At 49.4% G+C, this 16851-nt stretch overlaps 1 protein-coding gene across 2 annotated transcripts in view; it reads left to right on the top strand.

The window, feature by feature from the left end:
* The first annotated feature begins 11365 nt into the window (after nucleotides 1-11365).
* LOC122939155 (cytochrome P450 2C39-like) overlaps nucleotides 11366-16851 on the top strand; it is a 222289-nt gene continuing 216803 nt past the window's right edge. The window contains exon 1 of one of the 2 annotated variants that reach the window (XM_044295155.1): nucleotides 11366-11603. The gene's annotated coding sequence lies outside the window, so the exon portion shown is untranslated. The other variant, XM_044295153.1, reaches the window with a different exon arrangement.

The following is a 16851-nucleotide window of genomic DNA, read 5'->3' as shown; positions in this document are numbered from 1 at the left end:
GGAGCCGGTCAAAAGCAGGGTGGCCCCTGGGACGGGAGGCGGTGTTGTCGCTAAAGTGCAGGAAACGCAGGATGACCTCAAATCGTGTCCTGGACATAGCAGCAGAGAACATGGGCATGTGATGAATCGGGTTCGTGGACCAATATGACCTCAATTCATGCTTTTTTGTCAGGCCCATGTTGAGGAGGAGGCCCAGAAAAGTTTTAAATTCGGAAACTTGGACTGGTTTCCACCGGAAAGGCTGGGCATAAAAGCTTTCCGGGTTAGCGGTGATAAATTGTGTGGCATACCTGTTTGTCTCTGCCACGACTAAGTCTAAAAGCTCCGCAGTCAAGAACAGCTCAAAAAATCCCAGGGCCGAATCGATCTGAGCTGTCTCAACCCGAACTCCAGACTGGGCGGTGAAAGGGAAAACTACGGGTGCGGCTGAAGTTGGGGACTGCCAATCAGGGTTTGCCAGCACCTCTGGGATTCTAGGGGCTCTACGGGCACGTCTTTGCGGTGGCTGCGACGGGGTCACTACTGCACGTGCCACCGTACCAGCTTCAACTGCCCTTCTGGTGCTCGCTACTTCACCAGGTTGTACGGCAGTGCTGGTACTAGGTCCAGGAAGGGCTGGGCTGCTGGTGTATGCCTCACCACGTAATCCGACAGCACCAGCCCCACTCTGCTGCTCTTGAAGCGGATCCTGCGCAACCTGCGGTCTAGCGACACGGGGCCGGGTACGCCTGGTGCTATCAGGGACCTCAGCCTCCTCGTCCGAACTTTGGGTCAGAGAGCCACTGCTTTCTACAGGTTCGTATTCTGACCCGCTGGATTCATCAGATGAGGGTTCCCACTCCTCATCCGACTGGGTCAGAAGCCTGTAGGCCTCTTCAGAAGAATACCCCCTGTTAGACATGTGGGCAACTAAATTTCGGGGTATTCCCTGAGACTACCCAAGAAAAAAAAAGCAAGCCTGTCTTACAAATGGGAGGCTAGCGAAGTACCGGAGGCTGCTGCGGTTGATAAAAAATATCAAAACTGATTTTTCGCCGCAGTGCGTGTAAAGTGAATGTGCAGTGATCAAAAAAAATAAAAAATTTTGTCACTGCGGTGGGGCGGGCGTGGGCAAACGCACGTGTGGGCGACCGATCAGGCCTGATCGGGCAAACACTGCGTTTTGGGTGGAGGGCGAACTAAAGTGACACTAGTACTATTATAGATCTGACCGTGATCAGTTTTGATCACTTTCAGATACTATAAAAGTACAAATGCTGATTAGCGATACGCTAATCAGCGAATAACGGACTGCGGTGGGCTGGGCGCTAACTGATCGCTAAACTACCTAACCAAGGGACCTAAACTATACTGAAACCTAACGGTCAATAACAGTGAAAAAAAAAAGTGACAGTTTGCACTGATCACTTTTTTCCTTTCACTAGTGATTGACAGGGGGGGGATAAAAGGGGTGATCAAAGGGTTAATTGGGGTGATCTGGGGGCTAAGTGTGGTGTGGTGGGTACTCACAGTAATGATGTGCTCCTCTGCTCCTCTGCTGGAACCAACCGACCAAAAGAAGGAGCAGAGGAGCACAGCAGCCATATAACCCCATCATATTTACTAATATGTGGGGTTATATGGCTGCTGATTGTTTTTTTTAAAAATCAGCAGCCTGCCAGCCAATGATCGTGGCCGGCAGGCTGCTGACGAAATACTCTTCTGCGAAATGCCGGCCCGCGATGCGCATGCGCGGGCCGGCTGTGACGTAATCTCGCGTCTCGCGAGAGGACGCGCCGATGCGTCCAGGAGGAACTAAACAACCACCTCCCGGACGCATCGCTGCGTACAGCGGTCGGGAGGTGGTTAAGAGACTTTATTATGATTTTTTTTATTTTATGTATTAAAAAACCACCCATACAACTTAAAAAAAGATAAATAATTTCTTTTTTAGTTTTTTCTATGAAAAAACATCCAGCCGTCCCGATCGCTTTTAATCTGATCATAATGAAGCAACGGCCTTATCATCTGGGGTGTGGAAACATTGCCAACACACTCATAGAGGTGATGATCGCTTCATTGTGACACACAAGCCCCTTCACCACAACAAGGTTACGATCACGAAGGGGAATTGACACATGTATGTGCCTTTTTTTGTTTTGATTTTGCAGCCACAGTGCAGCACCAGAGGCCAGAAAAATTAGGCATGTACACATGCCTGAAAAACAATGTTATTGTTGCAGCCGCTGTTGTAGCAGCGGCCGGAAAAATTTATGTTTCCAAGGCAGAAAGGTGACTAAAACATTGCGGCTTGAACCCTAGTTGGTGTCGGAGAATTCACGAAAGTCATCCGGTATGCAGACATTAAATACAGCAGCATAAGGCAGTGTTTCCCAACCAGTGTGCCTCCAGCTGTTACTAAACTACAAGTCCCAGCATGCCCGCACAGCCAAATGCTGTCCGGACATGCTGGGAGTTGTAGTTTTGCAACAGCTGGAGGCACACTGGTTGGGAAACACTGGCGTAGGGGACCATTTTGAGGCCAAGGCATGTCATCAGGCCTTTTCTTAGTTAAACGTATCCCCTACTGTCAGTCCCTTCGGGATCCATGCCTCATTCATCTTAATAATGGTGAGGTAATCAACACTTTTTTGACCGAGGCGACTTCTTTTGTCAGTGACAATGCCTCCTGCTGCACTGAAGGTCCTTTCTGACAGGACACTTGAAGCGGGGCAGGCCAGAAGTTCTATCGCAAACTGGGATAGCTCAGGCCACAGGTCAAGCCTGCACACCCAGTAGTCAAGGGGTTCATCACTCCTCAGAGTGTCGATATCTGCAGTTAAGGCGAGGTAGTCTGCCACCTGTCGGTCGAGTCGTTCTCTAAGGCTGGATCCCGAAGGGCTGTGGCGATGTGTAGGACTGAAAAAGCTCTGCATGTCCTCCATCAACAACACATCTGTAAAGCGTCCTGTCCTTGCCGCCGTGGTCGTTGTAGGAGGAGGATTACTTTCACCTCTTCCCCAGTTAGATTCCCGTTGTGCTGTGACATCCCCCTTATAAGCTGTGTAAAGCATATTTTTTTGTTTGGTTTTGAACTGCTGCATCCTTTCTGACTTCTGGTAATTTGGTAACATTTCCGCCACTTTCTGCTTATACCGGGGGTGGCCACCCAGTACAGGTCGTTCTCCTTCATCCTTTTTATACGAGGGTCCCTCAACAGACATGACAGCATGAAAGACCCCATTTGCACAAGGTTGGATGCCGAGCTACTCATTTCCCGTTCCTCCTCCTCACTGATGTCATTGACGGTCTGTTCTTCCCCCAGCCACGTACAAGACCACGGGTCCCAGATAGGTGACAACAACGAGCACCCTGGAATGCCTGCTGTGGTTGGTCTTCCTCCTCCTCAAAGCCACATTCCTCCTCTGACTCCTCTTCCTCATACTCCGGCAAGCGATGATGGCAAGGCTGTTTCTGGTGGTGATGGTGACCACAACTCTTCCTCTTCCCGCTCATCTACAGCCTGATCCAGCACTGTTCGCAGGGCACGCTCCAGGAAGAAAACAAATGGGATGAGGTCGCTGATGGTGCCTTCGGTGCGACTGACTAGGTTTGTCACCTCCTCAAAAGGACGCATGAGCCTACAGGCATTGCGCATGAGCGTACAGTAACGTGGCAAAAAAATTCCCAGCTCCGCAGAGGCTGTCCTAGCACCCCGGTCATACAAATACTCGTTGACGGCTTTTTCTTGTTGGAGCAGGCGGTCGAACATTAGGAGTGTTGAATTCCAACGTGTCGGGCTGTCGCAAATCAAGCGCCTCACTGGCATGTTGTTCCGGCGCTGAATGTCTGCAAAGTGCGCCATGGCCGTGTAGAAACGCCTGAAATGGTCACACACCTTCCTGGCCTGCTTGAGGACATCCTGTAAGCCTGGGTACTTAGACACAAAGCATTGTACGATGAGATTCAACACATGTGCCATGCACGGCACATGTGACAACTTGCCCAAATTCAATGCCGCCAACAAATTGCTTTCATTGTCACACACCACTTTGCCGATCTCCAGTTGGTGCAGGGTCAGCCACTGATCCACCTGTGCGTTCAGGGCGGACAGGAGTGCTGGTCCGGTGTGGCTCTCTGCTTTCAGGCAAGTCAACTCCAAGACAGCGTGACACTGTCGTATCCGGGATGTGGAATAGCCCCTGGGGAGCTAGAAGGGGGGGGGGTTCAGTTGATGTGCAGCCAGACGCCACAGCAGAAGAGGACTCAGCCGAGGAGGTTATGGAAGAGGATGGAGTAGGAGGAGTAGAGGAGGTGGCAGTAGGCCTGCCTGCAAGTCGTGGCGGTGTCACCAACTCCGCTGCAGAGCCACGCATTCCATGCTTGGCAGCCGTCAGCAGGTTGACCCAATGCGCAGTGTAGGTGATATACCTGCCCTGATTGTGCTTTGCAGACCAGGTATCAGTGGTCAGATGGACCCTTGCCCCAACACTGTATGCCAGAGATGCCATGACTTCCTTTTCAATCACCGAGTAGAGGTTTGGGATTGCCTTATTAGAAAAAAAATAATCGTCCGGGTACCTTCCACTGTGGTGTCCCAATAGCGACAAATTTTTTAAGGCCTCAGACTCCACCAGCTGGTATGGTAAAAGCTGGCGGGCTAAGAGTTCCGTCAAGCCAGCTGTCAGACGTCGGGCAAGGGGGTGACTCTGTGACATTGGCTACTTACGCTCAAACATTTCCTTAACAGACACCTGACTGTGGGCAGATGAGATGGAACTGCTCAAGGTGAGAGGCGGAGTGGCGGGTGGTTGAGAGGGGGCAAGGAGGACAGCAGTGGTTGACGTGGCTGAAGATGCTGGACCCGGAGGAGGATGGTGGCTTTGAGCTTGTGTGCTGCTTCTACTCGTCATCATGTGTTGATCCCATAGGCGTTTGTGATGTGCCATCGTGTGCCTTCGCAAAGCAGTTGTACCTAGGTGGGTGTTGGATTTCCCACGACTCAGTTTCTTTTGGCACAGGTTGCAAATGGCATCGCTGTTGTCAGAGGCGGACACACAAAAAAAATGCCACACTGCTGAGCTTTGCAATGACGGCATTCTGGTGGTGGCAACAGCATGCGTTGATTGACGTGCTGTCTGGCTGACCCCGGGTGCCGATACATGCTGTCTGACTGTGCCACTAGCTTCTTGCGACGACCTCCCCCTGCTTCCAACTCATCTCCTCCTCCTCTCTGTCTCCCCTTCTGATCTTTCCCCCTCTTCTTCTTCTCTTCGAGCAGGCACCCATGTGGCATCCACGGACACATCGTCATCGTCAACCGCTTCACTTGTATCTGACACCTCAGCAAAGGAAGCAGCAGCGGGTACAACCTCATCATTATCACACTGTACGTCCATGTGTGTAATGCTGCCTGACTGAGACATATCCCTGTTATCTACATCCTCTGGCAATAATGGTTGCGCATCACTAATTTCATCCAACTGATGTGTAAATAACTCCTCTGAGGGATCAAGTGAAGCGGCTGTGGTGGCTGTGGTGGTGGTGGTGGCGGTGGGCGGGAGAGTGGTGACCAAAGCTGAGCTGGAGGAGGATGGTGCGTCAAGGTTCTTAGCGGAAGCTGTTGATTATTGGGTGTCCTGTGTAAGCCAGTCAACTATTTTCTCAGAATTTTTTGGGTTCAGGGTACGTGGCCTCTGAACACTGGGCATTATTCCAGGGCCAGTGGAAATCACAGCACCACGAACACGACAGCCCCTGCGGCGTGGCCTCCCTGTCATTTTTTATTAGATAAGTGTTACTATGCGTGCAAGGTACTGTGCCACCCTATATAAGTGGTGGGCAGTGGGCACAGTACAGTCTGTGGGGGCCTGACACACACAGGCTTGCAAATGTGATTAGATCACAGTTAAATTTTAAATAGATCTTTTTTTTCTGAAAGGTATTTGAGTGAATGACACCCTGAAACGGTATGAGTGCAGGCCTAGATACTAGCCAGTGGACACAATACAGTATATTTGGGCCTGACACACACGGGCTTGCTAATGTGATTAGATCACAGAAAAATATTAACTCAAATTTTTTTTTTATCTGCAAGGTATTTTCTGTCACACCCTGTATGAATGGTGCACACAGTGCTGTCTGTGACTGAGCCTGCAGCCTCTCACACACGGGCAGCCAGGCAACTGCTATATATATATAGATAGATAGATAGAAAAAAAATGGAAAAAAAAAGCAGACTGATGTACCAGCCCTGAAAAGGGCTTTTTGGGGTGCTGTCTGGACGCTGTCCTTACAGCAGATGAGTCTGTGGACACAGAACACTGCCGTAGCTAACGCTTTCCCTATTAGATCAGCAGCAGCAGCAGCCCTGTCCCTCCTCTCACTGTGAATGCAGCTTCCGAATGAATCTAAAATGGATGCTGTCCTGGAGGTGGGAGGGTCTGGGAGGGAGGGTCTGCTGCTGATTGGCTGGAATGTGTCTGCTGACTGGGAGGTAGAGGGTCAAAGTTTACTCAATGATGACGTATAGGGGGCGGACCGAACATCGCATATGTTCGCCCGCAGCGGCGAACGCGAACAAGCAATGCTTGCCGGGAACTGTTCACCGGCTAATAGTTCGGGACATCACTACTCCCTGGCGATGGGTGCAGTGGAGAGATAGTTTTAAGAATCAGGCCAGAAGTAAGTGTATAAAAGTCTCTTTTTACTCAGTGCTAAATATATAGTAACTTATGGCACATCCAGCAGTATTAAGTACAAAGTGCAGATTCTGGCACCAGTTACGGAGGTATGGTGGCTAGTTGGATAGCTGTAGATTGGTACTAGCAGGCACTTGTGTAATACCCCAGAGTATTATTAACATACCTACAACCTGCTACTGTTTTTAATGGGCTAACCATAATGTTGAAAAAACGCAACAAGCTTGAAACGGCTGTTGCCCTCTAGCTGTGCTTTGCCCTCATGACGCTGATCTTTTTATGTGAATAAAGCTGCAAAGAGTATTCTTGGTGAGTATTGCATTTTTCTTTTCTTTTTTTTTGCAAATACCACATGTTTCTATGCTGAGCACCACCGTTACTCACATTTGACCAGTGCAGCACCAAATTAAGTTCCACACCTACAGCAGTGCCGACCATACCCTCTACACTTAACCATAATGTCATCTGTGTATTTATTCAGGGTCCTCTTACACTGTGCATTAATTGTTCTGCTATGTAACTGTTATTTGTTGTATTGCATGTTATATGCCTGGTTCACCAGCAGGTGGCAGCGTATATGGTAGATCTTTACATATAATGGAACCTAGCATTCCATTCTTCCCCTTTTGGGCAGAAGTGGGCTAGTCCCATTTCCTACAGGAAGTTTTCAATCAGTCTGAGTTCAGTCTAGTCTAGAGTTTCAAGAAGAGGAGAATCACCCCGACTCCTTACAGATTTAGGCCTCACCCACACAGCTATTGTGCGGCCGTTCCCTGCATTGGGGACCGCAATTTGCGATCCCCAATGTACGGGCAACATCTGTGCGGCGGCCGGGACGGATCGAGATCCGTTCAACTTGAATGGGTCCGTGATCCGTCTGCACCATAAAAAAATAGAACATGTTCTATTTTTTTGCAATGCGGAGGCACGGACAGAAACACCACGGAAGCACTCTGTAGTGTCCAGTTCCGCACCGCACCGCTTCCGTTCTGCACCACATCTCTCAGATTGCAGACCCATTCAAGTGAATGGGTCCGCATCCATGATGTGGGGAGCACACGGCCGGTGCCCGCATATTGCAGACCCGCTGTTTGCGGACCGCAACATGGCCGGGCAATGACCATGTGTATGAGGCCTTACAGACAGGGCATTGTGAGGGGGTCAAAAGCCAAAAGCACCCCACTCCAAAGGTACCAGAAAAGTCCTAAAGTCCAGCGTCCAGAATAAAGCCAAGTTAAGCACAGCAGAGAGATGAAGCAGAATATTTTAGTTTGCCTGCCAGTTTATGCCAAAACCTGCTGGAACCAAGAGAAAGACCACTTCTTGTACAGAAGCAAGTTGATTCAAGTAAAGCTGTTGAACTTTATAAAAGTCTGGACTTGACTATTTCTCCACCTCCACTATTGTTCTCCTCTGTATCACTTTGGAGTCTAACCATGGGGAGCGTTATCCAGGTAGGAGCATCGTGACACACACAGAAAACTATTGGAGCCGCACCACACCACTCAGCATTCCTATAAACCTGGTCTGCTGCCTGAGGCGAAAATTGAAACAGTGCCCCCCCCCCAGTGGCGTAGCGTAGGTTGCCAGCACCCGGTGAAAGCCAAGTATTGCGCCCCCAACCTGTGACCACGCCCCTTTTTACAAATAATGCAGTAGATGTCACCTGCAGTCCTATGTAACACCACAGATAACACAGGGATAACTCTGAGTACAGATAATGTAGTAGATGGGTGTGAGGTCCCAGAATTCAGAACACACAGAGTGTGACCTGAAGTCTGGGGCCAGGCGTCGGCAGTGTGGCCTAAATTCTATATCCAACCCCCCCCCCCCCTCTCCAAACAGATATTTGTATGGACATAACATACATTGCTATCAAAAATACAGGAGAAGACCGCACTATACCTGTTAAATTCAGTGACCTCTCCTGTGATGTAGACTTTCTTCAGCATCTTCATTCGGAGATAGGACCGTCATGACACCTTCTTTCAGCCGCGTCTCGTCTGTGTAGAGTTTCACAGAAAATGTTTGGGATTTCTCACTTTACTACCATCCTCAGATAACAGACCTCCCCTCCCCCGTAGTGCCCATAACTATAATGCCCTCTGTATAATTATAATATATACTGGCCCCTCTATATTATTATTATTTCCTCCTCTGTATTAATATTATTAATATTATAATGGCCCCCTCTGTAGTATTATAGTAATAATTATGCCCCCCCCCCCTTCGGCCCCTTCAGCATACAGTCCCATGTAAGATACAACCTTCCCCCTGCCTTCAGCCCCTCCAGCATACAGTCCCATGTAAGATACAACCTTCCCCCTGCCTTCAGCCCCTCCAGCATACAGTCCCATGTAAGACACATCACTCTCCCGCCTTCAGCCCCTCCAACATACAGTCTTATGTAAATAATATCACACTTCCTCTCTTTGCCATCTGCCTTCAGCCCCTCCAGCATACAGTCCCATGTAAGATACACCACACCCCTGCCTTCCAGCCCTTCTTGCACAGTCCCATGTTAGGCTACTTTCACACTAGCGTTCGGGGCTCCGCTTGTGAGTTCCGTTTAAAGGCTCTCACAAGCGGCCCCGAACGGATCCGCCCAGCCCTAATGCATTCTGAGTGGATGCGGATCCGCTCAGAATGCATCAGTCTGGCACCGTTTGGCCTCCGCTCCGCTCAGCAGGTGGACACCTGAACACTGCTTGCAGCCTGGCCGTGCGGAGGCAAACGGATCCGTCCAGACTTACAATGTAAGTCAATGGGGACGGATCCGTTTGAATTTGACACAATATGGCTCAATTTTCAAACGGATCCGTCCCCCATTGACTTTCACTGTAAAGTCTGGACGAATCCGTCTGAGGCTACTTTCACACGGATCCCATTGTCTGCATTATATGAGTGGATCCGTCTGGGCAGACTCCAGACGGATCCGCTCTGAACGCAAGTGTGAAAGTAGCCTAAAATGCATCACTCCTCCTGCCTTCAGCCCCTCCAGCATACAGTCCTATGTAAAATACATCACTCCCCCTGCCTTCAGCCCCTCCAGCATACAGTCCTATGTAAAATACATCACTCCCCCTGCCTTCAGCCCCTCCAGCATACAGTCCCATGTAAGATACAACCCCCCTCTGCCTTCAGCCCCTCCAGCATACAGTCCCATGTAAGACACATCACTTCCCTGCCTTAGCCCCTCCAGAATACAGTCCCATGTAAAATAACAACACCCCCCTGCCTTCAGCCTCTCCAGCATACAGTCCCATGTAAATAATATCACCCCCCACCTTCTCTTCAGACCCCACTAACATACAGTCTCCAATACAAAGAGGATTCCTTCTCCCTTCAGACCCTGCAAAAAGCCCCCCAAGTAAAAATAACAGTCACTATTCTCCTCCACATACTTACCTTCACACTCTGCTCCTGCTCTGTAAATCTCCCGCACATCGTTAGGCCCCGCCCCCTGGATGACAAGACTCCGCCTCTCCCCTTGACATCATACCTCCCAGGATCAACTACATTCTTGACACTACGATCGCTCTACTGCCTCATAGGCCTCAGGCCACTAGCCTGAAACCTATGAGGAAGAACGAAGGGGACGGGAGCCATAGGCCCCCATGTCCCTCATTGAAGTGTTTGCCGCCTGGCGCCCCCTGCAATTTTGCGCCCGGGGCAATGGCCCCCCTGGCCCCCCCCCACGCTACGCCCCTGCCCCCCCCCCCCCCCCATCCCTATGCCAAATTCTCAACCTTCTGCAAAATTAGACCCCGGACATACGCGCAGGCACTTTATACCATTATTTACAAATAGTCTTTCAGACTAATAATTGCCCTTTTTTCACATATGTCTCTTATTTTTATTGCTAAGATGTAACTTACCAATGGGCTATGGCAGGCTGGTGGCTGCGCGCTGCCACCAGCCTCCTCTATGTTTCTGTCCCTTGCTACTATTAGATTAGCTTTTCTTCTATAGTCCCTAGAATGCTTCACCTCTGTACCTAAAATCCCTCAAACTCTGCCCCCCGACATGTTTTGCCCGTTACACTGGCGTCCTCAGTGATGTCTACTCCTCATCTTATCCATTCAGACCAGACGACCATGATGATTTTTCAGCCATCTCTTGTCTCTGCAGTTTGACAAAAAGACATCTTAGTTTCCTATCATCCTACCACCTCCAATACTGTGCCTGCCGTGCTCCCCAATATTATACTGCAGAAACAGATAACCCCCCTGTTAATACTAGTACCACGCAGATAGTGCCCTTCAATAATTATTGGCACGCAGTGTCCTAAAATAACTGCGCCCAGCAAATAGTGCCCCCAACACCAATAATGTAAACATAATATCCCCAAAAAATAACTGTGCTAAACTGATACTGTGCCAAGGTGCCCCCACAGTAATAGTGCTCTCTGTTGTGGAAATTTTATTAAAATGTGTATTTAATATATTGTGTATTGTCATCATGTCTCTCAGTGGTAATGGTAGATTATTGTATACATGTGTTTGTTAGATGGTGTCTTGTCTTCCTATGTCATCACTTCCTGTATGTCATCACTTCCTATGTCATCACTTCCTGTATGTCATCACTTCCTGTATGTCATCACTTCCTGCATCCTTGTCTTGGGCCAGCCCCTTTTACACCTTTCGTTAGTTAATAAAAGTGCACACACTAAGCAGGGCGGGGGGAGTTGCTCAGAATTCAATCAAGATGGTAACAACTGGGTCTGTCTCTTACTGCAGCTGAGGGAAGATGGATTTACCTTTTTCCTTACACAAACTTTGATGCGAGCTGATTACAACTATTAATATTTTCCCACAACCGATGGCGAGCTCAGGAAGGAAATAATTTTTTTTTCCCCGGTTATCAGCAGAACTTAAAGGAGACACAGTTTAATTTTCAAAAAGCAGAAAAGGCCGGCATAAGGTAATATCCTTTTCCTTACTCTCATTTTTGAGAAAGTTTTGCTCTTTGTGAACTGAAATCTGTGTCCTCCAACCTGCTGGTATCAGAAAAAAATAAAATAAAATCTATTTAAAAACAACCTATGTGGTTGTTGTCGGCTGCATCAAGGGGTATAAGGATAAGGTGAGTGTGTTTCCGTTGTGTTGATTGTACAGAGATTGTATGATGAGCAGGACAATGTGTTTTCTTGTAACTTCTTAACTTTTATGTTACTGTGATTTTGTAAGAGGCGATTTTATAGAGGTTTATAGAGGCAGCAATTGGTTTTAGTGTGTGATGACCGTGTGCTTGTCGGCCATCTTAGTTAGTTTGCTATGGAGTCGATTTGATGGATTTTTGGACTCAATACAGATAGTAGTGTGGGAGCTACTCATGCTAGGATGGTTAATGTTGTGCGCCAAGTCAAATCGCCTTGTGCAGGGAGGCGAGCTATTCTTTGTTTCTCATGCAGGGAATACGGTCACATTGCACAATATTTGTGACGTTGCTAATGGCAACAGACACAGGTTTAAGAACCCCAGAACCACACCTAGAAGTAAAGTGGCTTATTTAGCGAGGTGGGGTAATGGTCCCAGATATGCTTCTTTGCAAAGGCAGAGAACCCAGGGACAGCCAAGATCTTGGATCAATGAGGCGGATTTTAAACCACAATATGAACGGTTAAAATGTGAAAGAAACCGGTTTTGGGACCTTGTGATGTTAAATCCTGCTTCTCTGGTCAAATGAATCTGAAGCTGTTTGGGGCTGGGGGCAAATTAACATTTCAATTACTGGGTGGGTAGGAATTCCTCCAGTACGTTTTCAGGGGAACCCTCCAGGACATTGATTTGTTAATTCAATCCTATACAATGTATGTGTTCCTAAGGCCCCTTTCACACGGGCGAGATTTCCGTGCGGGTGCGATGCGTGAGTTGAACGCATTGCACCCGCACTGAATCCTGACCCATTCATTTCTATAGGGGTGTTCACATGAGCGGCACATGCTCCATCACCATGGTGATGGACCATGTGATTGGAGCATGTGATCTGACATCACCAAAGGTCATTCAGCCCAAGCCCACAGCTAAAGAAGAGACCGACCGGGAACTACACGATCATGGGGATAAGGTGAGTTAACGTTTTTATTATTTTTTTAACCCTTCCAGCGCTATTATACTAAGCATTCTGTATTCAGAATGCTATTATTTTCCCTTATAACCATGTTATAAGGGAAAATAATAGAATCTACAGAACATCAATCCCAAGCCCGAACTTCTTTGAAGAAGTTCGGGTTTGGGTACCAAACATGCGCGATTTTTCTCACGCGAGTGCAAAACGCATGACAATGTTTTGCACTCGCGCGGAAAAATCGCGGGTGTTTCCGCAACGCACCCGCACATTTTTCCGCAACGCCCGTGTGAAACCAGCCTAAGGGTTTAGTTTTCGTATGCGTTTTGGGTTAAGGTAAAATTTACTTTTTACTGAAGCTCAATGTGTGTAATCAAGTGTTTTTTTTTTTTTTCCTTTTTTTCTGTTATTTTTGTCTATTTTTGTTTGGGTATTTCTTTGATTAATTTATATTTACATTTTTCTTTTACTCATTTTTATTTTTTAGGTTTTTATTGAAGTTTCTTTCAGTTTTTCCTTATTTACCAACCCATTTTTATTTTTAGTATGTCATATTAATTTTTTCCCTTTTCATATTTGGTGCTTTTCTCTCTCCCCCTCTCTTTTCTCTGTAGATTTGGTTAGGAGTACTGGGGGTCTCATGATATTGTGTGGGAACTACTGTCTGAATTCAAGGGCTGCTGCTGAGCGAGAGGTTTTTGATCAGTCACTGCAAAAAGGGCTTCGTGTGCTGTTCAGCTTGACTATATAGAATCATATCGGCAAAGGAAAGTGAGTTGATGAGCATTTTTTTAAGGAGACAAGGTGGTATATATCACCTGGGCATACCAATAGCTGTGTGAGTAACCCCTTTCCCCACAGGAGTACTGTGTGTTTGTTTCCTGTGCACCCCTCATCCCCACAGAAGGTACTGTGTGTTCTCTGTGCACCCCTCGTCCCCACAGAAGGTACTGTGTGTTCTCTGTGCACCCATTTTTCCACTCCAGGTCAATTGGAAGCCCTATCCTGTGGTCAGGTCACTATTCAGAGCCAAAACCGAGGCTGGTATATCTCATTAGGAGACTCAGAGGGCCGCCGTGTGTCGGCGAGAGCCCTTTTCCTCACACTGATTACGCCTTTTCCTGAGGTCTAACTAGGGTGAACGGAGTCCGTGTGTCGGTGCCAGAAACCCTAGGGCAACTCAGAGGCGAACGAAGAGGAGTAACAGCCGCCCACCGTAGGTCGCAGGGCAGTCCTAGCGTAGGTCACGGGACAATTCCTTGGGTAGGTCGCGGGAAAATTTATGCTCGAACATGGGTTTAGGGAAAATTAGGGATCAGAAGGGTAACACTTCTGACTAGAGTTGAGCGGACACCTGGATGTTCGGGTTTGAGAAGTTCGACCGAACTTCCCGGAAATGTTCGGGATCCGAACCCGATCCAAACTTCGTCCCGAACCCGAACCCCATTGAAGTCAATGGGGACCCGAACTTTTCGGCACTAAAAAGGCTGTAAAACAGCCCAGGAAAGAGCTAGAAGGCTGCAAAAGGCAGCAACATTGTCATGGAACCATGAAACAGACGTACAACAAGAGATAAGTGGAAAATAAGAAGGTTTTATTGAAGAGCAAGCCGTAAGCAAAGTCCGAACGGATGGCTAAACCGAAGCAGGGTCTTGCGGAGACAGAGGTCAGGAACCAGAAGGGAAGTCAAACGAAGCCAGGAACAGGAACCAACGGGGTAGTCAGACGAAGCCGGAATCAGGAACCAACGGGGTAGTCAGACGAAGCCGGAATCAGGAACCAACGGGGTAGTCAGACGAGGCCAGGATCAGGAACCAGAAGCAGCAGCAGTCTTGGAAGCATGTGAACACAGGAGGACCAAGCAAGGAACTGAAGCCACAGACCTCCTATATATATGAGCTGGGCATCCAGCTCCTCCCAGTGGGAAGGAGGAGCCGCAGGGTAGGAGGCTACAAGAAAACCCAGAAACCAAGATGGCCGCCAGCACATATCAAACGAAGGGAACAGCAAGGAGGTAAGACCATGACAGTACCTCCCCCTCAAGGGCCCCTCCTCCGCGGAGTAAGGAACGGTTTCTGAGGGAAGCGTGCGTGGAAGGCTCGGAGCAAGACAGGAGCATGGACATCTGCGGAGGGAACCCAGGAACGCTCCTCTGGACCATAACCACGCCAATGGACCAAAAACTGCACCCGGCCGCGGACCAGGCGTGAGTCCAGGATATTGCTCACCTCATACTCCTCACGATTGCCCACTTGGACCGGACGAGGCTGAGGAATCGAGGAAGTGAAACGATTACACACCAGTGGCTTCAACAGGGAGACATGAAACACGTTGGAGATCCGCATGCCAGGAGGAAGCGCAAGGGCATAGGCTACCGGGTTTACCCTGCGAAGCACTCGGAAGGGACCAACAAAGCGAGGCGCCAGCTTGGGAGTGGGCACTCGAAGGTTGAGGTTGCGGGTGGACAACCATACGCGGTCTCTGACCTGGTAGGAAGGAGCGGGCGCTCGTCTGCGATCAGCCTGGAGTTTCTGGCGCTGCGCAGAGACCTCAAGGGACCTCTGGATCTGTACCCAAGAGGCACGTAGGACGGAAAGGTGATCCTCCACAGCCGGAATATCCTGGGGAGAGAATACCTCCGGTAACACGGCAGGTTGGAACCCATAATTGGCCATGAAGGGAGACGTCCCAGAGGAAGAGTTCACCGCCGTGTTCCTGGCAAACTCAGCCCAAGGCAGGAGGTCAACCCAATTGTCTTGGTGATCGGAGACATAGCAACGAAGGAATTGCTCCAAGGCCTGATTGGATCGTTCTGCGGCCCCATTGGACTGAGGGTGGTAGGCCGAGGAGAAAGAGAGATGAATCCCCAACTGGGAGCAAAAGGCGCGCCAGAACCTGGACACAAACTGACTCCCCCGATCCGACACAATCTCCTTGGGCAAACCGTGCAACCGGAAGACCTCCCTGGCAAAAATCGAGGCCAACTCTTGTGCAGAGGGTAACTTCTTGAGAGGAACACAGTGGCACATTTTGGAAAACCGATCCACAATCATGAGAATGACCGTATGGCCTCGGGATGCAGGGAGGTCCACAATGAAATCCATCCCCAGGTGTGACCATGGACGCTCCCCGGTGGCTATGGGTTGCAAAAGGCCCAACGGAAGGTGCCGAGGGGACTTACTCTGGGCACAAACGGAGCATGCCGCTACATATGCGGCGATGTCGGAACGTAGAGAAGGCCACCAGAACAGACGTGAAACCGCCCAGGACAGCTGATTCTTTCCAGGGTGCCCCGCGGCCTTGGAGTTATGGTAGGTTCGCAACAACCGAGTGCGCAACTCCTCAGGCACAAAACATCTGCCGTTGGGTCTCCCAGAGGGAGCACCAGATTGAGCCGCCAAAATCTGCTCACCCAGAGGAGAAGTCAGGCTGGTGCGAATAGCGGCCAGGATCTGATTCGGGGGTATGACCGTAGTCGGAATCGACTCCTCCCCGGACAGCTCGGAGTACTGCCGTGATAAGGCATCCGCTCTGATGTTCTTGGAGCCGGGTAGGTAGGAGACCACGTAATTAAAACGTGACAAGAACAGAGCCCATCTGGCCTGACGTGGTGTCAATCTCTTGGCCTCAGAGAGGTAGGTCAGATTCTTGTGGTCCGTCAGGATGAGAACCGGAACCACCGAGCCCTCGAGCAAGTGCCTCCATTCTTTAAGGGCCTGCACGATGGCCAATAACTCCCTGTCACCAATCTGATAGTTGCACTCCGCGGAAGACAGTTTCCGGGAGTAAAACCCACAAGGAAGCAGAGGACCCTCTGGTGTTCTACGCTGAGACAGGAGGGCGCCTACTCCCGTCTCAGACGCGTCCACCTCGAGGACAAAAGGCAACCCAGGGTTGGGATGCGACAGAATCGGAGCCGACACAAAGGCAGACTTTAGAGCCTCAAAAGCTCGGATGGCCTCGAGCGGCCAGACCTGAGGATTACTGCCCTTCCTGGTCAGATCCGTGAGAGGCTTGGCTAGCATGGAAAAGTCCCTGATGAACTTCCGATAATAATTGGCGAAGCCCAAAAAGCGCTGCAGGGCACGAAGCCCACTGGGCT

The sequence above is a fragment of the Bufo gargarizans genome, chromosome 5, assembly GCF_014858855.1.
Source record: "Bufo gargarizans isolate SCDJY-AF-19 chromosome 5, ASM1485885v1, whole genome shotgun sequence".
Classification (NCBI taxonomy): domain Eukaryota; kingdom Metazoa; phylum Chordata; class Amphibia; order Anura; family Bufonidae; genus Bufo; species Bufo gargarizans.
The sequence above is the reverse complement of the archived record's forward strand: the minus strand, read 5'-3'. Positions and strand labels throughout refer to the sequence as shown.